This window comes from Dama dama, chromosome 20 (genome assembly GCF_033118175.1).
Source record: "Dama dama isolate Ldn47 chromosome 20, ASM3311817v1, whole genome shotgun sequence".
NCBI classification, from domain to species: Eukaryota; Metazoa; Chordata; class Mammalia; order Artiodactyla; family Cervidae; genus Dama; species Dama dama.
Genome location: NC_083700.1, coordinates 74,384,890 through 74,410,405, shown reverse-complemented (window position 1 = coordinate 74,410,405; position 25,516 = coordinate 74,384,890). Strand labels below are relative to the sequence as shown.

Here is a 25,516-nt window from a genome sequence, read left to right as displayed (position 1 = left end):
AAAGGAGATTCCAGTTACTCAGAATTGTTTTGACTGAAGAACAAAACTTAAAAGACTGCAAAATATAGTTCAAGAAATGTTTTAAAATGAAAAGATTTGAATCAATAAATTTAAAAACTCATACCATATCCCAAGAGAAATTGTCACAGAAAATTCCCTGTATTCTAATTGGCATGTTTAGACTCTTTATATTTAATGTAATTTTTTATATGTTTGGATTTAAGTCTTCTTTCTGTTTTTTATTCCTACTTGTGGGATCTGCTCTTTGTTCTCTTTCCTCATTTCTGTCTTTATTTAGATTGTGTATTTTAATAAACTATTTTGTACCTTATTAGTTATACATTTTCTTTAGTTGCTCTAGACTTTAAAATATACATCTTTAATTTATCACAGTTCTCCTTCTATTAATATTAAACAACTTTATAAATAGTGTAAAAACTTTACAACAGTATGCTTCCATTCCACCTCTGATCCTTTGCGGTTTTTGTCATATATTTCTCTCTTTCTTTTTCTCTAGTCGCTAAGTCATGTCTGACTCTTTCGACCGTATGGACTATAGCCATTTACTTCTACGTAAATCATAACCCCCATAATGTGTTGATATAATTTTCTCTTACTGTCTTACACATTTTTAGTGAAAAAGTCTATGTATTTTTCCACACAGTGTGTATGAATGATAAAGAAAATATTTTGTGCATATAAGCAAAGAGATTGTTATTCAAGGACAGTTACATCAACCTGGCCACGGATCTCACCATAACATGCATTACTGGAATATTGTGATTCTAGACTTACATATCTGCCCAAATAGTCTTCAACTATAAATGAAACAAATATTTCTGAACTTACAAAACAAGAAACTGTAAAAATTATCAGTCATATTTTTTAAAAAGTACAGAAAACTTCTTTTAATAGAGAATTTGATATTTGGTATTAGAAATGCAGTGTATAAGTTAATAGCTTAGAAGACTGGAAGACAGATCTGAAGAAATTAAAGACTGGGAAACAAAAAGCGACTAAGAAATGGTAAATAGTAAAGAGAAATTAGGCCTTCCCAGGTGGCACTGTGGTAAAGAATTCACCTGTCAATGCAGCAGACACAAGAGATACAGGTTCCATCCTTGGGTTGGGAAGATCCCCTGGAACCCACTCCAGTATTCTTTTTTTTTTTAAATTAATTAATTTACTTGCATTGAAGGATAATTACTTCACAGTGTTGTGGTTTTTGACATATGTCAACATGAATCACCCATGGGTGCATGTATCCCCCCATCCTGAAACCCCCTCCCACCTGCCTCCTCACTCCATCCCTCTGGATTGTCCCAGAGCACTGGCTTTTGAGTGCCCTGCTTCATGCATCAAACTTGCACTGGTCATCTGTTTTACATATAGTCATCTACATGTTTCCGTGCTATCCTCTCAAATCATCCCACCCTCATCTTCTCGTACATAGTCCAAAAGTTTGTTCTTTATGTCTGTGTCTCTTTTGCTGCCTTGCATATAGGATCATCATTAGTGTCTTTTTTAATTCCATATATATGCTACTCCAGTTATTCTTGCTGGGATAATCCCATGGACAGTAACACGACTGAGTGACTGAGCACACACACACAATGAGAAATCAAGAAATATGGTGAGTAAATTAAGAAAGTCTAATTATATCTAATCAGAGTCCTCATTTTTTAAAACAAAAGAAAAATCTTTAAAGCAGCAAAAGAGAAAATGATTGATTGATTACTTACAAAGGAACTGTTGCTGGCTTGACAACTTCTCAGTTGCAGCAAGGGAAGCCGTAAGGCAGTGGAATAAAATCTTTAAAAATTGTAGAGAAAATAATTGTCATAATGAAATTTTCAGTTATACAGAAAAAGCACACACTTGCAAGAGAGAAGACTAACTATTATCAGGCTCTCATTAAAGGGCCTTTAAAAGACATATCTCAGTTATAAGAAAAATAATGAAAAGGAGGTTTGAAATGGTGAGAGAAGAAAATGATAAATGTGAGTAAATGTACTAATGTCTACGGTTATAAAAAGGTAAAATTACAGAATATTTAAAAAAGACTAAACTTCTGGACAATAGAATGGAAGTCAGAAGATAATGACTTTAGTTAAGGTTTTAAACTTATTTGCTTTCTCTTTAAATTCTAGATTTTGATGTTAAAATTTCTAAATTTCCTATTAAAATGAATACAGTGGAGTGATTAACTTCAAAACAGGAAAAGTAGAATAAGTAAAAATTCAAAATTGAAGAAACCAGTCAATTCAAAGGAATGTAAGGAAGAAGAAATATTTCTCACATAGAGACATAAAAAATTACACAACAATAAATGTAAATGGATTCAATTAGGTAAAAGACAAAAAATTTCAAATGAGTTAAAAAAAAGATTAGGAAAAGTTATAGTAAGCAAATGTGAACTAAATGCTAGTTTAACTCAATATACTGTTTCTATTGATCAGGATTTATGGAGTTTACAATTTTTATTTGATTTTTTCATAAGTTGGTTCTTTAGGCTTGACTGATACTAAGACCAGAGTGTTTCTCTTGTGGGACCCTCTCATGGTTTCTCTGGAAACTTGCTTGTTTTGTCCATTAACTATAGCTTTCTTAGTGGGCAGTGCTTCTTCAGATAATGCCCTTTTAAATGTGCCCCTGACAGTACTTTCCACATTTCCTTTCTCTTAGGGTCATTTTATCCTAGGAATAATCTCTCTTGCTAGGGGCCTTTAAAAAATGATGCCATACAGACATTCTAACCATGAATTTCACTTCTGATTCCTGGATTCAAGTACCATTGTAAGAGACAGGTTACTGAAGCTTCTGCAGGCTCCTTTATCAGCCATGAAGTTCCTCTCAAGCAGTTCTGAAACAGAAGCATAGAGACTTGCCAGCTTGTCTTTAGTAGTTTTGGCTGATCAGGAGACAAGTCCTCATAGATTTAGAGTTTATTATTTACAGCACAGTAGTGGCTCAGAGGGTAAAGCATCTGCCTGCAATGCGGGAGACCTAGGTTCGATCCCTGGGTCGGGAAGATCCCCTGGAGAAGGAAATGGCAACCCACTCCAGTATTCTTGCCTGGAGAATCCCATGGATGGAGAAACCTGGCAGGCTACAGTCCACGGGGTTGCAAAGAGTCGGAAACAACTGAGCGACTTCACTTCACTTAGGCAGCACGAGCTCCATGTTCACATCAGTTTCACTCCACCACCCCAAGTCTCAGAAAGTGATCTGAAAGTAGATCTAGGAGAATTCTCTACCCATAGTGCATCTATGTCAAAGCTGAGGAGTACTGGTCTTAGAATACCTCCAATCTTATAAGGGACTGATAAGGGACTTATAAGGGACTGATATCCATTCTCCTTGCTGGAGGTTGCCTTTATTACTCTGGACTATAAACACATCTCTCTGGGGAAGAACAGGGAGACAGCTCTTTATTACCTTGCAGTATCTCCCAGAGAAGAGATGCCTTTATTTTTATTATACATTAATGTAAATAATGAATAATGCTCCAGAGTGAGTCACTATTTCTATCCTGCCAGAAACCCTTGCAAACATTCATGAAAAAATAATCCTGGGAAAAAATGGACTATGAATGCCTAGATATGTAGGAATGTGAAAGATATGTGGAAAATTGTTTTTAACATTGTTTTTCTGTTTCTGCCCATGGTGATAGTGGGAGGGTTGACTCTTAGCAGTAAAATGAATAACTTCAAAATCGTCCTCATTAAATCCCACCTATTGGTTACTTTTGACATATTTGACCTTTATTGTGAGTAAGATTTTTAAAATACATGAACCTGTTGTCAGACCCATCATATGAAAATCTACACTTGAGTACTCTTTACTTTGGAATTTCATATGTATTCTGTGTTGATGCCACACCAAAAAGCTTTCATATAAACTGGCTACTACTTAAATATCAGACAAGATGGAGTTTATGACAGTCTTAGTAGGGAAAAATAAACAATATGCCTTGATAAAAATTTACCATTATGAAAATATTAAATTCTAAATTGCATGCATCTAATATCTCATTTTAAATATACATGAAGACAGTTACTACAAGAGAATTGACAAATATACCATTCTACTGGAAAATATTGACACTTTCTAACTCCTTTTATAAGGCCTTGATAACAAAGCAAAATGAGAAAAAAAATTATAGACCTATTATTTCACACAGAAACACATAAACATAAATATTAGTGAATATAATTCATTAAAAGCTAATGCATTATTATGAAATTAGATTTATTCTGGGAATAAAGCATTGGTTCCAATTTAGAAAAAAATCAATGTGTTACACTCTAATTATAGACAGCATATTAAAAAGCAGAGACATTACTTTGCTGACAAAAATCCATCTAGTCAAAGCTGTGATTTTTCAAGAAGTCATGTATGTATGTGAGAGTTAGACCATAAAGAAAGTTGAGTGCCAAAGAATTATGCTTTCTATCTGTGGTGTTGGAGAAGACTCTTGAGAGGTCGTTGGCCTGCAAGTAGATCAAATCAGTCAATCCTAAAGGAAATCAGTCCTGAATATTCATTGGAAGGGCTGATGTTGAAGCTCAGACTCCAATACTTTGGCCACCTTATGCAAAGAACTGACTCATTGGAAAAGATCTTGGTGCTGGGCAATGTTGAAGGCAGGAGAAGAAGGGGATGACAGAGGATGAGATGGTTGGATGGCATCACCAACTTGATGGGCATGAGTTTGAGCAAGTTCCAGGAGTTTGTGATGGATAGGGAAGCCTGGCCATGGGGTTTCAAAGAGCAGGACATGACTGAGTGACTGAACTGAACTGAACAACTCTAATACTTTAAGGGACAAGAATGATACAATCATCTCAAGGTATATAATTGAATACTGTAACACTAATTCAATATTTAGAAAACTCTTAAAAAGCAGATTATAGAAGAGAACTTCCTAGGCTGATAAAGACATCTACAAAAATTCAAATCTCAACATTGCTTTTTATTAGGGAAATGAAAATCAAAACTACAATGAAGTATCACTTCACACTGGTCAGAATGGCCATCATCAAAGAAATCTACAAACAATGAATGTTTGAGAGGATGTGGAGAAAGGGAACATTGTTGCCCTTTTGGTGGGGATGTAAATTGATCAGCCACTATGGAGAACAGTATGGAGATTTCTTTGAAAACTAGGAATAAAACTACCATATGACTCAGCAATCACACAACTGGGCATATACCCTGAGAAAAACATAACTTGGAATGACACGTGTACCCCCAGTGTTCATTGCAGTACTATTTATAATAGCCTGAACATGGAAGCAACCTAGATGTCCGTTGACAGATGAATGGATAAAGAAGTTGTGGTACATATGGACTGTTAGCCATAAAAAGGAATGAATTTGAGTCAGTTCTAGTGAGGCCAGTGAGTCTAGAGCCTGTTATACAGAGTGAAATAAGTCAGAGAAAAATGATAATCGTATATTAACGCATATGTATGGAATCTAGAAGAATGGTATGATGAACATGTTTGTAGGGCAGCAGTAGAGGTGCAGACATGGAGAACGGACTTGTGGACATAGTCAGGGAAAGAGAGGGCAGAATAAACTGAGAGAGTAACATGACCATGTACATCACTGTATGGAAAATAAACGCCAGTGGGATCTGCCGTGTGATGCAGGGAGTTCAGCCTGGTGCTCTGTGACAACCTAGAGGGCTGAGATGGGGGAGTGGGAGGAAGATTCAAGAGGAGGGGACATATGTATATTTATGGCTGATTCATGTTGGTGTATGGCAGAAACTCACACAACTTTGTAAAACAATTATCCTCCAATTAAAGATAAGTTTAAAAAAATTCACATCAAACCTCACTTGTAAGAGTATATCCTCAAAAATCAGAAGCAAGATTCAGATTCCTGTTGCCATCTCTTTAATTCAATAGTTTTCTAGTTACTAGCCTTTTCAATAAGTCAGTTAAAAGAATAACGCTTGGAACACATAGAAAACAATTATTTTCAGCCAATGTAATAATCTACTTGAAAAACCGAAAGGAACCTACAGATAAAGTATTAAAATTAATGAGAGTTTTTCAAGGCTGTAATATATAATATTGATATCACAGTCAATTTTAATTTTATACACCATAAAAACTAATGTAGAAAGTGTAGTTTAAGAAGATATCATTTGTAATAGCCAACCCAATGTTTTTTTAATATAACAGAAAGGTTTTAAGGAGAAAAACAGGATACTTTATTGAAATACACTATTTGTATTACAAATACTATTTGTATACACTAAATGTATAAAAAGATATACCACATTCATGGGTTGAAGACTCAATTTTGTAAAGAAACTTCAATATGGTATTCCAAAGTGACAAGTGAGCTAGTCAGGACACAAACTCAAATCCTTATGTGCTGTAAAGCTAAGTCCTCTAAATGTCTCTGGTAATTATAAAACACTAACATTAAATTCAGTTATTAAAAATACAATGCATATTTTCTATTGATAATCATAACAATAGGACAATGAGGAACTAAAAGCTATGCAAAATTAGAAGAACACATCATTTTGGGAAAGATACCAAATTTCAAAAGTTAAAATGAAATGACAGAAAATTTAAAAATTCATTTTGTGATAAGTAAGTCTTCACATTAGAAGCAGCCTAAATCTAATGAGCATGGCAAATTTGAGTTATTTATGCATAACCTACCAGGTCTTATGTCCCAACCAAATTCTGCAACATGGATTTTTATGAAGGAATGAGGATAATTCAGAAATCTTAGGAAACTTCCAGTAAAAATAAAACAACAACTCTGAAAAGTATGAGAATAATAAAGAAATATTATATATATCCATAATATATATATTATATATATATCCATAATATATATATTATATATATATCTTGGCTGCTGATATGTTAGATCAAATTAGGCACGTCATGCAAAGCTGAGTTTGTAATCTGAATCTGTGCATGTTTGTCCATTGTTTAAAAGTATTTGAAGACCCAGAAGTCCCAGGTTGCACAATGGTAAAGAATCAGCCTCCCAATGTAAGGGGCATGGGTTTAATCCCTGGGTTTTGAAGATTCCCTGGAGAGGGAAATGGCAACCCGGTCCAGTGTTCTTGCCTGGGAAGTCCCATGAACAGAGGAACCTGGCGGGCTTCAGTCCATGGGGTTGCAAAGAGAGTCAGACATGACATAGCGACTGAACACACACCATCAGTGTGATCGTGTGCTGGGAACTGAATAGTAGTGTATAAAGGAAGTATTGTCCCTGCCTTCAAGGAACTTGCAGCCCAGAGAGGAAGATCATTAACACACTTCAATAGACAACTATATTGTGACTGGTAATATTCATTAAAAATTCTTTATTGCCAAGTGCCATAAGTGCTATGGGAGCTCAGAGCAGAGACCATCAAGACATACGGAGAACATACTTTTCAGGAAGTCTCCCTGGAAGAGGTGCTGTTTAAGTGTGACCTTGAGTAAGGGAACACTCATTCTCTGTGGGTGGTGCTCTGAGAAGGACTCAGCTGAGAACTCTCAGCTGTCTATGCTCCTGCTAACTGCTAAGTCACTTCAGTCGTGTCCGACTCTGTGCGACCCCATCCCTGGGATTCTCCAGGCAAGAACACTGGAGTGGGTTGCCATTTCCTTCTCCAATGCATAAAAGTGAAAAGTGAAAGTGAAGTCGCTCAGTCATGTCTGACTCTTCGCGACTCCATGGAGTGCAGCCTACCAGGCTCCTCCGTCTGTGGGATTTTCCAGGCAAGAGTACTGGAGTGGGGTGGTCTACGCTCCTAGAAGCTGGCAAAAAGAGAGCCTCCATCCTGCAGGCAGCTCGAAGCCTCGAGCGCACCGCTGTAACCACTTTACTTTGGTGGTCTGGACAGCAGTGGCTCTCAAGCTTGAGGGTGCGTTGGAATCACCTAGAGGGCTTTTTAAACCAGGTTTCTGGGCCCCATCCCCAGATTACCTGACTTAAAGAATCTCGAGAGGGTCCTAATATTTACATATCTAACATGTTCCCAGGTGATGCTGCTGCTGCCTCAGGATTCACACGTTGAAAACCGCTCTGCAGAGAAGGCTGTACTTGAAATGCCACTCCAGAGCATTCATTCTAAGCAGATAGAGTTTGATAATATTTTCTGAATGAATAGCACCAAGTTTACGGATTCTGCTTCCAAGTGAGGGAGAAAGTACATGATTACAATACAATGCAGTAAGAGCCTTAACAAGTTAGTTGCCAACTATAAACAGAGTTGCAGAAGAAAAGGGCCAATTTTTCCTTAGTTTGTCAAGAGAATCTTGACAAACAAGTGAGCTGATCTCACCTTCTGGCTCAGTGGACTAATTAGAGGAGAACTTTTATCTTTGGGTCTTAGTTTCCTCAAAAATAAAATGAGGAAATTAATAATGTTGGTGGTGTTGTTAGGATCAACTAGTGTGTGTGTACATGTGTGCTTGCTCAGTTGCTTCAGTCATGTGTGACTCTGCAACCCTTTGGACTGGAGCCCTCCAGGCTTCTCTGTCCGTGGACTTCTCCAGGTAAGAATGCTGGAGTGGGTTGCCATGCCCTCCTCCAGGGGATCTTCCCGACCCAGGGACTGAACCTGCATCTTGTGCATTGCAGGTGAATTCTTCACTGATGAACTACCACAGAAGCCCCAGGATCAACAGGGATAATTGATAAAAAAAGTACTTCAAATATAAGGTAATATTAAAATATCTAGCTTTAGTTAGGTTTTGTTCTTTTTTCATTTTTAAAAATTTGTTTTATTTAAGTAGAGTTTATTTACAATGTGTTAATTTCTGCTGTACAGCACAATGATTCAGTTATAAATATATATACAGTTATATATGTTTTTACTATTCTTTTCCATTATGGTTTATCACAGGATATTGAATATAGTTCCTTGGGCTGTGCAGTAGGTCAGAAAGCCCATTTTCTTAAGGAGATTATACAGTGTTAGTGGGAGACTTCACTCTACCTTTTGATGCTAGCTATGCAGGACTCAACACTATATATACTAACATCATTTACTAATACAGTGACATCTTGAACCTTAACCATGTAGAGTGTCATTCCCAGCCAAACTCAATAGCATAGTTACAATCTCAAACCTAGTCTACAGAGAACAGCTACCACTGAGCTTCTCACTGATGCTGGCATCCCACCTTTGGGGACACTCCTTATTGCTTTGGTGAAGGGAGTGTCCTCTGGGCTCTCCTGTGGAACATAATCAGCTAGTAGTTTCTCTGACATTACAAAATAAATATGTTATAACATGCTAACTTCTCTTAGACCTTGGAACTCTTCTCCAGTGTTTTGCCAAGGTAGTTCAAACTTTGTTCTTTGCTTATCTTTCTAGAGCTCTTTGTTTGATATGACTGTATTATTGCAGTAAAGTCAGTGATACTTTTATGGGCCTTCAAATATTTTGTTTTACTGATAATGCATAAAGAAACAGGAAGCTGCTGTTGACATTCTAACTCAGTTTCCCTTTTCATATTAATTTTGCCTTAATTTCAAAAAATTGGATAAGTTGCAGATTTTTAAATGAAAAGACAAATGCTATGCAAATGATAGAGGAATGAATATGCATTGGGTTAGAACTTCTATTTGGGGATTTTAATTTCATCTTTGACTGGCACTTTTCCTTTTTAAAAAATAAATTTAATCTCTTTTGCCACATGATGGTAGTGTTGCTTCTCTTGTTAAGCCCCAAAAATAGATTCAGATGCCAGTTAAAATCATAAAAAATTATATTTCTCCAAGGAGATCTAACAATAAAACATTAGTTTTATAAAGAAAAAAGACTCCTACACATTTATGTTATTTTTAAAGAGCAGGAAACATCAATGCCAGTGTTTCCTGAGGAGAATTGCCATTTCTTCCCTAGGAAACAGATCTTTGGATGTCAGGAACATTCTCGTTATCTCCCTTCTTAAGTGAATCTTGTTTTAGGCATTGTTTTTCAAATTGCTTCCCCTTTTAATTGGGATGACAAGTATAATTTATTTCCTTCTAAGTTGATATAGATATTTATCTTGAAGAAGAGAAATTTTAAATGGCACTTACATTGATTGTAATCTACATAATCTTTTATAGCAGATTTAGGATTAGAAGCCAAATGTGGAAGTTGTCTAGTGTGACCCTTTATTTGCATGCAGTAATTTCTTCTGCATCATCCAGAACAGATGGCCATGCAGTTTCTCAAGTGCCTCCAAGGATGCCCTTCAAGGCAGCCTCTGTTCGTTGGCGGACTCCTAGAAAAGGAATTTGTTTGCTTTATGCTCAGCAGAATGTGGTGTTGCTTGGAAGCTGTGAAGCTTCTGTTTGCTTGAATTCAAAACCATTTCATTTGTCTGGAGGCAACCATCTTGTTGAGAGAATGAGTCACAGGATAAAATTATGAAATGTAGTTTGCTGCATACTGGAGTCAGTCACAATCTGTCCACCGATCCAAAAAATATTGAAGAAATATAGCAAGCTACATTTTGTACTCTGAGAGATCTGGGTTTAACATGCCAGAAATTATTTATTTTCCTTATGACTGTCATGGGTTTACTGAAATATTCAATTATGATTTTTGGTTGCTCTGTTCTCAGAAGTACAGCTTCCATTAACATTAAATTTTGCAATCAGCAGATTTAGTGGAGGAAATAAATTCCTTTGTCACCTTGTCAAATGAGGTGATGGTTTGTGAGAAAGCATACCTGTCTCAGCAGGACCTTAGCTATTTTCTCAGGGGACAGTTTTCTCCACACCCAGCAATCCAGGGACTCTGTAGCCTTTTGAAGGTAAGATAGTAGTAGAGGTTTGTGGAAAGATTTAGACTGAGTTTGCAGGGATCTGAATGGCAATGGGATTACCAGCCATCCTAAATGCATTCCTCAGCTTTATAGATTTAGAACTGTCTTATCATTTCAGCAAGGAACTGATTATGCTCTTTGAAGCCCACTGGAGTAACTGATCTCAAAAGAGAGTGAGATATAAGCCTGAGGTGCTTCATTATTATAATTCCCCTGAGAAGTGCACCTGGCAGAAGAGTCTACAGTGGTCATAGCCCATGCTATACTATTTTAGTAAGTTTTGTGCTGTCAACCCCTGAGGGTCACTGTGTCAGGGATAGATGAATCAAAACCTCATGAGACATGCTACTTTGACAGATGGTTAGTCACTTCTACTTTGTATTCACGCTTCTTGGTGATAATTTCAGAGGATGATATTTCTGATCTTGACTTCAAATTCTTACTTGAGTCCTGAAACCACCTATTCTTGATAGCTACATAGACTTATGATTGTAAATTTTGTGTTTTCTAAACTAGAAATCAAATATGAATCATATATTTTTCAAATGCATGCTATTTGTAATTATTTTTCTGTTAGTATATATCATTTTGATCTAGGGAGAGGGAAAAAAGTTTTGATCAGATATGGCAGAAAGTATGGCCAAGTCATACTTCAGCGAAGTGCTTGGGAACACTGGACTCTTCCACAGCCACTGAAATGCTGAGTGACACACAGTCACTGAGTGTACATTCCGAGCCCTCTATTCATTTGCATCCTCACTTGAGACTGGAAGTCCTGAGTGGAATATCCAGTTATCTGAACCTGAGTCATTTATCTTAAGAAATCCTGGCTGCTCTTTACCTTCTCTAGTGGACACGTGGCCCTTTACCTTTCACATGAAGAAGGATTTTCCCTCAAATTAAGAGAGGGCTTTAGATGTTGAGCAGTATAATACAGCAATCCCCATCTTGATCACTCTGTGGCCTTTGATACCATTATCTACTCCCTTCTTGAAGTCATTTCTTTACCATACTTCAGTATACTACTACTTCTGTTACTTACAGATACTCTACTGCTTTTCTTATCTCGATGTCTTTCTGTTACCAATAGGTTAGCTATAAAATAACTAACATGAAATTCAATGCCCTTTATAATCATGCTCTTTGGATATGGAGCTTTGCAATCCCCTTTGCATTCCAACTCTGCATTCTGCCATCAGATATCCTTGGTTCTTAATACAAGTAACTACTTGTAATTTCCTCAATATATCCTTCACTTGAAAATATCCAGGAAAGCCTTTCTTCCTTTTTGTCTTTGGATTCATCCTTCAAGATTCAGATTAATTGTGTGAAGTCCTCCAGGATTGTCTCTGTGTAAAAGTAATCTCTTCCTTCTCTGCCTTCCCTTGGTACTTCACCTACCTAGTTTATGACTCTCTTCCAAATACATTCTTTAAAGGAAGACTCTGTCATATTTTAATTCAATATAATGCTAGCCAAATGACTTTTCAGTCATCTTAAATTCCCTTTGGACATATCTGGATATAAATTGTATGGTAATAAAATAATATTACAGTAGCTGTTATTCCCTATCATCCAGGTGTTCAGTTTTCAAAGGACCATTGTTTTCATTTACCATTAATAATTAAAACACTCTTGTATCTTTCTCCCAAATATTGTTGAATACACTTCAACAACAAAAGCTAGAGTCTTCTGTTGTATTGAGGAGAGCACTGTGGTGAAATAGAGACAGGAGCATCTTTGTATTGTGCTCCTATTATTTTCTAGGACAGAATAATCTTTATTCTGCCAATAGTCTAATGTGATTTCTGGCATAAAGTTTGGTAGTGCCTTTTCAAAGTCATCAAAGCAGAATCCTAGACAGGCAGCACTCTAACAGCTGCTATAAAAGCCCCTAAATTACGTACATAACTTTCATTATTGGGCTGACATGCATTGGCCATGGTTTGCCTCTTTCTAGACTGTATTGTAAGGTGCAGATGAACAGACATTCTTTTCACCATTCTGAGATACTCTACACCTACACTATTCCCACATCTGAAGTAGGAGGCAGGACTAGACCATCATAGCACAAACATAAAACTAAGTAGGTGAATGCCAATTCAGATCTAACCAGGTTCTCTATCAAATATTTCCCTAACCCAGGGGAGATATTTTTCTGATGTTTATTAATCATAGTTAAACAATAAATTGCTAAGTAGCTTTGAATGATACAATATACCACTCCAAAACTTTGGCCACCTGATACAAAGAGCCGACTTACTGGAAAAAAACCCTGATGCTGGGAAATATTAAGGGCAAGAGGAGAAAGGGGCGACAGAGGATAAGATGGTTGGATGGCATCATCAACTCAGTGGACATGACTTTGATCAAATTCTGGGGGATGGTGAAGGACAGGGAAGGCTGGTGTGCTGCAGTCCATGGGGTCACAGAGTTGGACACAGCTTAGTGACTGAACAACAACCAACACATACAGTGTTCATATACAATATATACAGTATTCACTGATGAATGGGAAATATCTGTGAATAGGGAGATTAACGCACCACTCACAAAGGAAATTATATGGTAACTACTTATAAGCCAGTGGCAGTAAACGTTAAGAATCCTTTTGTACTAAATCTTAGGCATTAGCATCAGACTCTAAGGTAATAATGCTCTTATAATTAAACCTATGGATGACATACATTCCTGAAGGTTAGTTGTAAAGCATATTTCTGTGACTCACATTTGTTCTGAGATCTGGTTTTAGAAATAAAGACCTGTATAGCATATAAGCTCTGCAGGAAAAAAGAGAGATGGTAAGAAAAAAAAAAGAGGTAGACCTAACAAAACAAGTGAGTTAAGGACGATAGACTCCAACCAGCAAACCTGGAGGCGTACATGAGCTATTATTAGCTCGCCTTGGCAGTGGGAAAATGCACAAGATGAGAGAATAGCTGTCCAGCAACGACAGCTGGCAGACTTCTGGTTCCAGCTCCGGCATTATGATTCTTTGCTGCTTAATTCTGCACGTTCAGATTTTAGAAAAGTATTCTATTTTGTGGTATATTGAAGCTCTTCTACCCTTATGAAGGGATTTATACAGTAGCATTAAGCACTTTTGTTACATAGATGGCCAATGATTTATGTGTGTGTGTGTGTGTGTGTGTGTGTGTGTATGTCTGTGTGTGTATATGTATGTATATATTATATGTAGTTTGTCAGGAAAAATTGTGAAAGACTAAAATGGGAAAAAAAGATTTTGGGGTCTCCTGTCTTGTGTATCCTTCTGAATTATCTCTGCCTTTCATTGTCTTTAAGCTATTTTATAACTTTTAGTGTTGCATGACATAAAAAAATACTAGAGCTCTCTCTAAGAAAATTAGAAATACCAAGGGAACATTTCATGGGAAGATGGTCACAATAAAGGACGAAAATGGTATGGCCCTATAGAAGCAGAAGATATTAAGAAGAGGTGGCAACAATACACAGAAGAACTGTACAAAAAAGATCTTCATGACCCAGATAATCACGATGATGTGATCACTCACCTAGAGCCAGACATCATGAAATGCAAAGTCAAGTGGGCTGTAGGAAGCATCATTATGAACAAAGCTAGTGAAGGTGATGGACTTCCAGTTGAGCTATTTCATCCTAAAAGATCGTGTTGTGAAAGTGCTACACTCAATATGCCAGCAAATTTGGAAAACTCAGCAGTGGCCACAGAACTGGAAAAGGTCAGTTTTCATACGAATCACAAAGAAAGGCAATCCCAAAGAGTGCTCAAACTATCGTACAGTTGCATTCATCTCACACACTAGTAAAGTAATGCTCAAAATTCTCCAAGCCAGGCTTCAACAGTACATGAACTGTGAACTTTCAAGTTGTTCAAGCTGGATTTAGAAAAGGCAGAGGAACCAGAGATCAAATTGCCAACATCTGCTGGATCATAGAAAAGAGTTCCAGAAAAACATCTGCTTCTGCTTTATTGACTATGCCAAAACCTTTGACTGTATGGATCACAGCAAGCTGTGGAAAATTCTTCAAGAGGTGGGAATACCACACCACCTGACCTGCCTCCTGAGAAATCTGCATGCAGGTCAAGAAGCAACAGAACTAGACATGGAATAGACTGGTTCCAAATCAGGAAAGGAGTACATCAAGGCTGTATATTGTCACCCTGCTTATTTAACTTATATGCAGAGTACATCTTGAGAAATTATGGACTGGATGAAGCACAAGCTGGAATGAAGATTGCTGGGAGAAATATCAATAACCTCAGATATGCAGATGACACCACCCTTATGGTAGAAAGCGAAGAACTAAAAAGCCTCTTAATGAAAGTGAAAGAGGAGAGTGAAAAAGTTGGCTTAAAACTCAACATTCAAAAAATAAAAATCATGGCATCCGGTCCCCATCACTTCATGGCAAATAGATGGGAAAATAGTGGAAACAGTGACAGACTTTATTTTTGGGGGCTCCAAAATCACTGCACATTGTGACTGCAGTCATGAAATTAAAAGACACTTGCTCCTTGTAAGAAAAGTTATGACCAACCTAGATGGCATATTAAGAAGCAGAGGCATTACTTTGCCAACAAAGGTCCATCTAATCAAAGCTATGGTTTTTCCAGTAGTCACATATGGATGTGAGAGTTGGACCATGAAGAAAGCTGAGCACCGAAGAACTGATGCTTTTGAACTGTGGTGTAGGAGAAGACTCTTGAGAATGCCTTGAACAGGGAGATCCAACCAATCCATCCTAAAGGAAATCAGTCCTGAATATTCATCCTAAGGACTGATGCTGAAGCAGAAATTCCAATACTTTGGCCACCTGATGTGAAGAACTGGCTCACTGGAAAAGACCCTGATGCCGGGAATGATTGGAGGCAGGAGAAGAAGGGGCTGACAGAGGATATGGTTGGATGGCATCACCGACTCGATGCACCTGAGTTTGAGTAAGCTCTGGGAGTTGGTGATGGATAGGGGAGCCTGGCTTGCTGCAGTCCATGGGATTGTAAAGAGTCAGACACTGCTGAGCAACTGAACTGATTGCAAATAGTAAATGATTCTTGTCCACAGAAATAGAAATTATGTCCCACTGGAAATTCAGTTCATTATTGCTCTGTGGGCGTTAGCATGTTTTACATCTGTTAGCAAATTCATTTCAGCCTTCTTTATGGTCTGCATATGTGTGGTTCCTTCAGTTCCCTTTTGTGCCATTTGTAACATCTTTATTTGTCCCCTCATTTGATGTGTTAAATAAAATCTTTGGCACACATGCTCATTTTATATTTACATGTATTTTACTTCTTAAAAATATCTTTAACTATTTATATGTAATATACAATGGGCTTCCCTTGTGGCTCAGCTGGTATAGAATCTGCCTGCAATGTGGGAGACCTTGGTTTGATCCCTGGGTTCAGAAGATCCCCTGGAGAAGGGAAAGGCTACCCACTCCAGTTTTCTGGCCTGGAGAATTCCATAGACTGTATCGTCCGTGGGGTCACAAAGAGTCAGACGTGACTGAACCACTTTCACTTCATTTATACTTAATGATCTTACTAAAATAGTTAATGTGGAAGGATGATTCTTTTCCTCTGTCCCTTCTTCCCTTGTCCTTCTTTCCTTCCTTTCATCCTTGATATTGATTTGCCAGGCATTTTAAGGGGTACTGGGTGTATAATATCCAACCTGAATCTGCTTGTAATTTCTGCAATTTTTATTATCATCTATAATGGCTTTCACCATGACAAATAAGACTATATGATATAATGAGAATAATAAGGCCAAGAGTTTGCGTAGGTTTGTGTTTGGGTACTACCTCTTTCCTACTGTCTGACTTTTGGTAAGTTAGTTAATTTTTCTTATCAACCAGGCAGAATAGTTATTGGGTACAGTAAGGTTTATATAACTCCTCAGTACTTAGTTGGTATCTGGTTCTTGGTAGTGACTCTGACTCAGTGAATGTTAAATCCTATTCTGTATGGCATGTCTTCAACCTTCTTTTTAAATGTTTTTTCCCCTGTTGTCTCCAACAACTTATTATTGCTGTGTCTCTTTTATGGATGCTTGAATGACTAGGCCGAACTCAATAAACAAGAATTTAGAACCAGTGTCTTGATTCAGTACCATATAAACCTAAAATAAAGAAAAAACAACCAGGAAAACCTCTGAATGCTGAAAGCCACACTTATGGTTAAGGAACTATTAGTGTAAAAAAAAGAAGTGATTACAAGAATAACCCCATTGCAGAAAGCATATTAGTCCACCTGGATGATAACAGATCAAAATTTGTGAAAGCCACATTTGCCCTGTCAAATTTTTAAAAATGAATGTTTTGCTTCCTGTCTTTGTGGGCCCACAGCTGCATTATTTTTACCAAATTAGTGCTAAATTAGTCCCTCTATTATTTTTCCCTTCAGCTCTGTTTGCTAGGCCTCCAAACATGTTTGCGTCTTTCCCTTACAGTCTTTTACTGGGGTAGCTTAAAATTTTAAGTTATTTACAATTCAAATAATATTTAATGGAATGCTCTTATGCACATTCTGGTTGCCACTTATCTATTACTATAGTGACACTGAAGGATGGCAAAGATGCAAATGCCTATTCTTGTGAGTTTAATCTAAGCTCCCCGTATCCTGATATATCTTATCATTTTGTTTGGTAATTAGAGTTCTGTGATGATGCTGTAAAATATATATCAGTTGTGAAGGGAAAAATCATTATTTATCATTAGAGGGTGGGGAATATGCTCATTTTTCATTGCCCTAACCTGGGCAGCAAGGACAAAGTGATACAATTTCAACTTGGAAGCCTGTGCCTGATGTGATTCTGGGATGGAACAAATAACCATGAAATTAATCTGAGAATGTTCAATCATTCTCTTGCCAGGACTTGGCTGGCATCATCTTGGTATATGAAGTGTAGCTTTCCAGGCTCTCAGCTTCCTCCTGAGCATGAGCAAAGCCAGGGAAGATTTGTCCCTGTTACACATCATCATATAAAGAGTGAGGTTTGGGACTAAAAGGAAACAAATTAATGAGAGGGGAAATGTCTTCTGAAGCCAAGGAGCTATAAATAGTACAGTTCTGTCAGTATTGTATTTATGAAGCAAGGCTGTTACCTAACGTGAGAGAGAATAACTTGTGTAAGTATAGTCCCAGGGAAAGGAAAAAACAAGATTGACACCGATTTTATATCATAAGGAAAATGAAAAAAATAAAGTTGGATATGGTCAGTGGTTTCTAGGAGATGACAGTCTCACTTTGTGTTCACTTATTCATTTATTACTCACTAAGCTCCAACTAAATCCCAGACACTTTACTGAGACATGTTTACTGAGTGTTTACTAAGATGTAAACACTATTCTGAAGTTTGGTTGGTTTAGAGAAAAACTTCAGTGTATTCTAAGAAGGTTGTTGTGATTGTTCAGTTGCTTCAGTTGTGTCCAACTCTTTCCAACCCTATTAACTGTAGACAGCCAGGCTTCTCTGTCCATGGGATTTTCCAGGCAAGAATACTAGAGTGGTCTGCCATGCCCTCCTCTAAGGGATCTTCCTGACCTAGGGATTGTACTTGTGTCTTATGTCTCCTGCATTGGCAGGTGGAATCTTTACCACTGGCACCACCTGGGAAGCCCTATATGTTATTTATAATAATAAAGTATAATATTGTTTTATAAATATACATAATTAACTTCTTTAATTATTGTATTGAATATTGCATTTGCCTCTAAGTTTTAAAATATATTTCTTCTTTAGGTAAGCTGACTCATTAAATCACTAAGAGGTACTATTGCTGAAGAATTTACTATCATTGTTTGTAAACGATAAACATTTTATCTTTGATAACATCAAGAAGCCTTAATGATCAGATACTCCTGTATAAGCTGTGAAGTGATTAGAGGTACCCAGAAATCCCCAGAATAGTGTCCTTGCTTATGCAAGGTTAAAAGAGGAGGAACTGTAAAGATCTGCCTCTGAAGAAGGCTCTGGATTGCCTCAGAGAAGAGAAGACAATAATTAGCGCCTTACTCATTGTTGCCGTTTATCATGCTTGTTGATATAAAGTAGGTCATCAGTATTTTGTGTCATTTAAATGGGTGAATTTCACTTCTAAAAAATATAATCGAAAATCTAGAAAATACTGAAAAGTTATGTATTTATGAATTTCTGGTCCTGAACCGAGAACTTCCAGATGTTCAAGCTGGATTTAGAAAAGGCAGAGGAATCAGAGATCAAATTGCTAACATCCGTTGGACTTTTGAAAAAGCAAGAGAATTCCAGAAAAACATCTACTGCTTCATTGACTATATTAAAGCCTTTAACTGTGTGGATCACAACAAACTGAAAAATTCTTAAAGAGATGAAAATGCCAGACCACCTTACCTGTCTTCTGAGAAATCTGTATCCAGGTTAAGATGCAAAAGTTAGAACCAGGCATGGAACAGTGGGCTGGTTCAAAATTGGAAAAGGAGTACATCAAGACTGTATATTGTCACCTGGCATATCTAACTTAAAGACAGATTGCATCATGCAAAATGCCAGACTAGATGAAGCAGAAGCTGGAATCAAGATTGCTAGGAGAAATATCAATAACCTCAGATAGGCAGATGACACCACCGTTATGGCAGAGAGTGAAGAGGAACTAAAGAGCTTCTTGATGAAAGTGAAAGAGGAGAGTGAAAAAGCTGGCTTAAAACTCAATATTCAAAAAACGAAAATCATGGCATCTGGTCCCCATCGCTTCATGGCAAATAGATGGGGAAACAATGGAAACAGTGACAGACTTTATTTTCTTGGACTCCAGAATCACTGCAGATGTTGACTGCAGTGAAATTAAAAGTGCTTGCTCCTTGGAAGAAAAGCTATGACCAACCTAGACAGCATATTAAAAAGCAGAGACTTTACTTTGCCAACAAAGGTCTGTCTAGTCAAAGCTATGATTTTTCCAGTAGTCATGTATGGATGTGAGAGTTGGGCTATAAAGAAAGCTGAGTGCCAAAGAATTGATACTTTTGGTGTTGGATAATACTCTTGGGATCCATTGGACTGCCAGGAGGTCCATCCAGTCAATCCTAAAGGAAAACAGTCCTGAATATCCATCTGAAGGACTGATGTTGAAGCTGAAACTCCAATACTTTGGCTACCTGATATGAAGAACTGACTCATTTGAAAAGACCCTGATTCTGGGAAAGATTGAAGGCAGGAGCAGAAGGGGGAAATAGAAGATGAGATGGTTGGATGGCATCACTGACTTGATGGACGTGAATTTGAGTAAGCTCCAGGAGTTGGTGATGGACAGGAAAGTCTGATGTGCTGCAGTCCATGGGGTCTCAAAGAGTTGGACATGATTGAGCAACTGAACTGAACTGAATGAATACATTTGAAGTGCTGGAGTAAGGTCTTGAACTTGGGAAAAAGGCAGTGACCTTATTATTACTTGCAATTATATACCTACACAATCTCAATTTCATGCATCCTACTCTGTGGTCAGTACCTCATTTCTTTCTGGATTACTTCATCTAATTCTCCAAATCTGACGATCTTTCAGCCTCACTGGGACCTAACAGTCCTTTGATCCTACCACCTCTTCCACTGTTCCTCACCCTTTCATAATGTTACTGTCTTTGATAAAAAGAAAAGTGACATCATTCATGACAGTCATTCTTCTGCACATAGTTATTTCTCTTGCCTTTTTATTACTCTGCCATATACCTCTTTTTTTCTTGAAGTTAGTTTTGTTGATTTACAATATTGTACTAGTTTCAGCTGTGTAACATAATAATATTTTTATAGATCATACTCCATTTAACGTTATTGAAAATAATGGCTATTTCCCTGTTTTGTACAGTACATTCTTGTTGCTTGTTTCTTTTATGGCATAGTAGTTTGTGTCTCTTAATCCCATACCTCTAGGTCGCCCTTCATCCTTCCCTCTTCCCACTGGAAACCAGTAGTTTGTTCTCTGTATCTGTGAGTCTGTTTCTGTTTTGTTATATATATTTATCTTATTTTTTAGGTTCCACAAAAAAGTGATAACATAAAATACTTTATCTGTCTCTGTCTGACATTTCACTTAGCATAATACCTTCTTGGTTCATCCACATTGTTGGAAATGGAAGAATTTCATTTTTTATAACTAATATTCAGTGTGTATACACTCACACACACACCACATCTTCTTCATCTATTTGTCTGTTGATGGATGTGTACCTACACTGCTTCCATATCCTGGCTATTATAAATAATGCTGCTATGAACATTGGGGTATGTGTATCTTTTGAATAAATATTTTGAATTAATCAATTTTTTATATATAACCAGCAGTGGAATTGCTGGATCATCTGGTGGTTAGTTGTGGGTTTTGTCATAAATGTCTTTCAGTATTTTGAGATATGTCCCTCAATTCCAACTTTGAGGAGAGTTTTTGGCATGGATTAATGTTAAACATTGTCAAATGCTTTTCTGTATCTATTGAGATGATCCTATGATTTTTATCTTTCCTTCCTTTTATTAATGTTGTGTATTACATTGATTGATTTGTGTGTATTGAACCATCCTTGCCTGCCAGCCTGAGGTAAATCCCACTTGATCGTGGTGGATGATCCTTTTTATATGTTGTTGAATTCAATTTGCTGATATTTTGTGGATTTCCATATTCCTTAGAGATATTGGCCTGTCATTTTCTTTCTTTATATAGTGTCTTTGTCTGGTTTTGGTATTAATATCAGGATAATGGTGGCCTCAGAGAATGAATTTTGGAGTGATCCATTCTCCTCAATTTTTTGAAATAGTTTGAGGATAGGTATTAACTCTTCTTTATGCCATTTACTTTTGTGAAATTCGAGTACTTGTTAATTTTAACTAGGTTTGTTTGCTCCTTTGTAGATAAACAAGACAGGAAAAAAAAAAGCCTTGTTGACTGCTTTCATTGGAAATTTATTTATGACCTTTTAACACTGCCTGCAATCATGATACTTTTCCATCCACTTTCCCACTTCTTTAAACTATACTTACATTCTTCTATTTCCTCAACTCTCCAAAACTTCTTCAACAATCTGCACTCTCAGCTGTTAACTTTCAGAGCATGACTTTCACAGTCTTCCACAATCAGGACTAACTACCTGCCACCATTTCTTTACTACTGCCTGTTAATATGGGTGAACTGTCTCACTGTTATCTAAGGATAGCATCTCTATTTGTAGGCTATATTTCATTATTTTTTCCCAAATGAGAAGGATGTGTTTTCAGCAATTCTGTCCTCCTTCTTCTGTAGCTAATGATTTCTTTCTGTTTATTGGGTCATTTCTAGCAACATAAACATATTCTAGTCTTGTCCCATTTTTACAAGAAACTCTTGACTTCACCTTTTCTTGCTTTTTCAGCAAAACTCCCAGTAAAAGTTTAGTATTCTTGTATTCTTTACTCTTTGTCTGTACTTAAGCCACTTCAGTCAGATTTTGGTCCTACTAACTTTACCAAAACTGTTTTTGCTGAGATCCCTGTGACCTTCAAATTGCTGACAATTCTCAATATTCATTTTATTTGAACCATTAGCTGCATTTGGTAGACTTGAATCATTCTTCAAATACTTTATTTTATTCTTGCTCACAACACTACTATTTCTTGGTTTTTCTTTTATCTCCCTGGCTGCTTCTTTTCAATTTCCTGTGCCAGGTACTTACTCTTTTTCTCCTTGACCTCTTAAATTTGTACATCCTAGGGCTCAATCCTTGAGCCTTCTTTTTTGTTTACCTATACCAGCAATTGGCAAACTAAGACCCATGGCTTAAATCCAGTATGTACCTGTTTTGATAAAGTTGTTTTGGAACGTAAAACATTTGTTTGTCTTATTTGTGGCTACTTTTGAGCAGTATAGATAGCTGACTAGTTGTGACAGAAAGCAGATGGCCTTAATACCATTTTTTTCTATGGCCTTTTTCAGGAAAAGCATGCCAATACCTGATCCACTCTTTTCCCCTCCATGAATACATTCAGCTGCATGTTTCAGATACTGTGTACTGATATCTCTCCAAACTGTATTTCTAGATCAGACTCCCTAAAACCCCCAGGATTATAAATCTAGTTTCTGATGAAACATGTACTTGGACATCTAATAGAAATAGTAAATGTGTTTGATTTTATTTATTTATTTTTATGTGTTTGATTTTAACATGTTCAAAATAGAATTTATCTTCATCTCCAGATCTCTTGCATCTATAATTATCTTCTTCTTAGTCAGCTTTGTCTTTCTAGTTGCCTAGGTCAAAACCTTGGGGTTTATTTGCCTTTCTCTCATGTTCCATGCCCAATTTGTCTAGAAATTCCAATGGCTGTGCCTTTAAAATATATCCATAATCTGACTACTCTGCGCATTCTAGTGTAGGTTATCATAATCTCTTTTCTAAGTTACTGAAACTGCCTCCTATTTGATATTTTTATGGTTCTATTCTTGCTGCCTTCCCTATTTAGGCTATTGGCAATATGGAAGCAAGGATATTTTTTTAAAAAGTAATCCAAATACTATACTATACTATACTATACTATAGATTGCAGAATATCTGTCAATTTGGGTTTGTTTGATATTTTCTTATGACTAGATTGGGGTTATACATTATTCAGAAGGATACTACAGAGGTAATATGCCCTTTTCAGTGCATTATAATAGAGGTTTCACAGTATTGACATGTGTTAGCAGTGATGATTATCCTTGTTTAAGTGCAGTCTGCCAGTACATTATTTCTTCAAATATACATATATATTTTCCCTATACTATCTCTCCAGTCTCTCTTCTCCTTCTAAGATTCTTATTATTTGTAAGTTAGACATTGTTCCACATCTCTGGGATGCTCAGCTCTGGACTTTTCCCTCTACTCCTGTTTTTCTTTTTGTGTTTCAGTTCGGATAAGTTCTGTTGACCACACTTTAAATTCACTGATTCTTTATTTCGTCTGTGTTGAAGTGAAGTGAAGTGAAAGATGCTCAGTCATGTATGACCCTTTGCGACCTCATGGACTATACAGTCCTTGGAATTCTCCAGGCCAGAATACTGGAGTGGGTAACCATTCCCTTCTCCAGGGGGGTCATCCCAAGCCAGTGATTGAACCCAGGTCTCTCACATTGCAGGCAGATTCTTGATGCCTTGCAGCTGAGCCACAAGGGAAGCCCCATCTATGTTGAGTCTACTGTTAAATTGATCAAAGACATTTTTTATCTGTCTTTTCATTTTAAATATTTTTTCTTTGATTCTTTCTTGTAGTCATCAACTCTTTGGTGAAATTTCCTATCTGATCTTACATTTTGTCAGCCTTTTCCATTAGAATCTTTAACATATTATCTTAGGTTATTTCAATATCTGTTATATTAGTATCTCAATCTGATGATTGCTTTGTCTTTTGGGAGTGTTTTTTCTTGCCTTGTGCATCTCTGTTTTTGGTTAAAAGCTGAATGTAGGATAGTAGAGATTGAGGTAAATAGGTTTTATGCCTGGAAAGGGATGCATCATTTTTCTGTCAGGCCTTTGATTTGCAAATTTGAGTTATCAGAGACTGGGCTGGGTTTGAGGTTTGTTGTATCTGTGGGTATCCACATGGCAGCACAGGCTTCAGATCCTTTAATGATATCTTTGTGTTTAGGGTAGATTTATAAAAGCAGTATATGTTAGACCTTAAGCTGTAGGTTGTTCCTTTATTTGTACCTTAGAAAGGGCTTCTTTTCTACTCTTCCTTTTCTATTTTCCCTCTCCCAGGATTCTTTTGTGGTTACCCAAAGCTTGTTGGGTATGGGCTTCACTGATAGCTCAGTTGGTAAAGAATCCGCTTGCAATGCAGGAGACCCCAGTTTGATTCCTAGGTTGGGAAGCTCCCCTGGAGAAGGGAAAAGCTACCCACTCCAGTATTCAGGCCTAGAGAATTCCATGAACTGTATAGTCCATGGAGTCGCAAAGAGTCGGACACTACTGAGCGACTTTCACTTCACTTCATAGCTTATTAGATAGTTATAGGGAGTATTTTATATTTAAACTATGTTTCTTTCTTAGGTACTCTGTTAGTTCTTGGAGGTAAGGACTTTTTAGTTCTATTGCACATTATTTAAAAGTAGATTTTTTTCCCCCACTCTGTCCCTTCCTATAGCTGCAATGATTTTTTACTACTGTCGTGAGGATGGCAATGCTTGCTGCCCTGTTCCTCACCAACTAAGGTTTTTGTTCCATCTGTATATAATTTCTTGCCCTTTCAGGATGGCTCCTGTCTACCTCACCTTGTTTTGAACCATTATGGAGGCTTCTTTGGGATCCTTCTGATCTACTCTGTGAGTATTCCATAGTGTTCATAAAGAGAAAACTTGGAAAAGAGTAGAGACTCCCTCAGTTTCTGCAGTCTCTGTGGACATCACACTGTTTCCTAGTTTCACACATAGCTTTCATTTACCTGCCAATTATTCTAGGTAAACTATTTTTATTGGTGTTTGATTGCATTTACCCCAGTTAAGTGACTACTCACATTTCCTATCTTCCAATATGTGCCAAAATCTCCAGATTTGGGGTCATTTGTTTGTTCTGAATATTTTTCTCTGTTAGATTGGGAAAAAAGTCATAAATTTGAAGTTAATATAATTTTTTCATTATAATGATGGAAGAAATACCCTCTTCAATCCTGTAAGTCACAGAGTAGAAGCTTGTAGTCTTTTTGCAACTTATTTTTATATTGCTAGTACCTTGCAGAGTACTTGGC

The 25,516-nt window shown here is 37.0% G+C and overlaps 1 long non-coding RNA gene across 1 annotated transcript in view; it reads left to right on the top strand.

The window, feature by feature from the left end:
* Window positions 1–25,516, top strand: part of LOC133041207 (uncharacterized) — a 268,871-nt gene that overhangs the window by 38,343 nt on the left and 205,012 nt on the right. The window contains exons 3-4 of the long non-coding RNA XR_009689192.1: window positions 8,616–8,696; window positions 25,023–25,094. This is a non-coding gene — a long non-coding RNA (uncharacterized LOC133041207). The remainder of the gene's footprint in view (window positions 1–8,615; window positions 8,697–25,022; window positions 25,095–25,516) is intronic.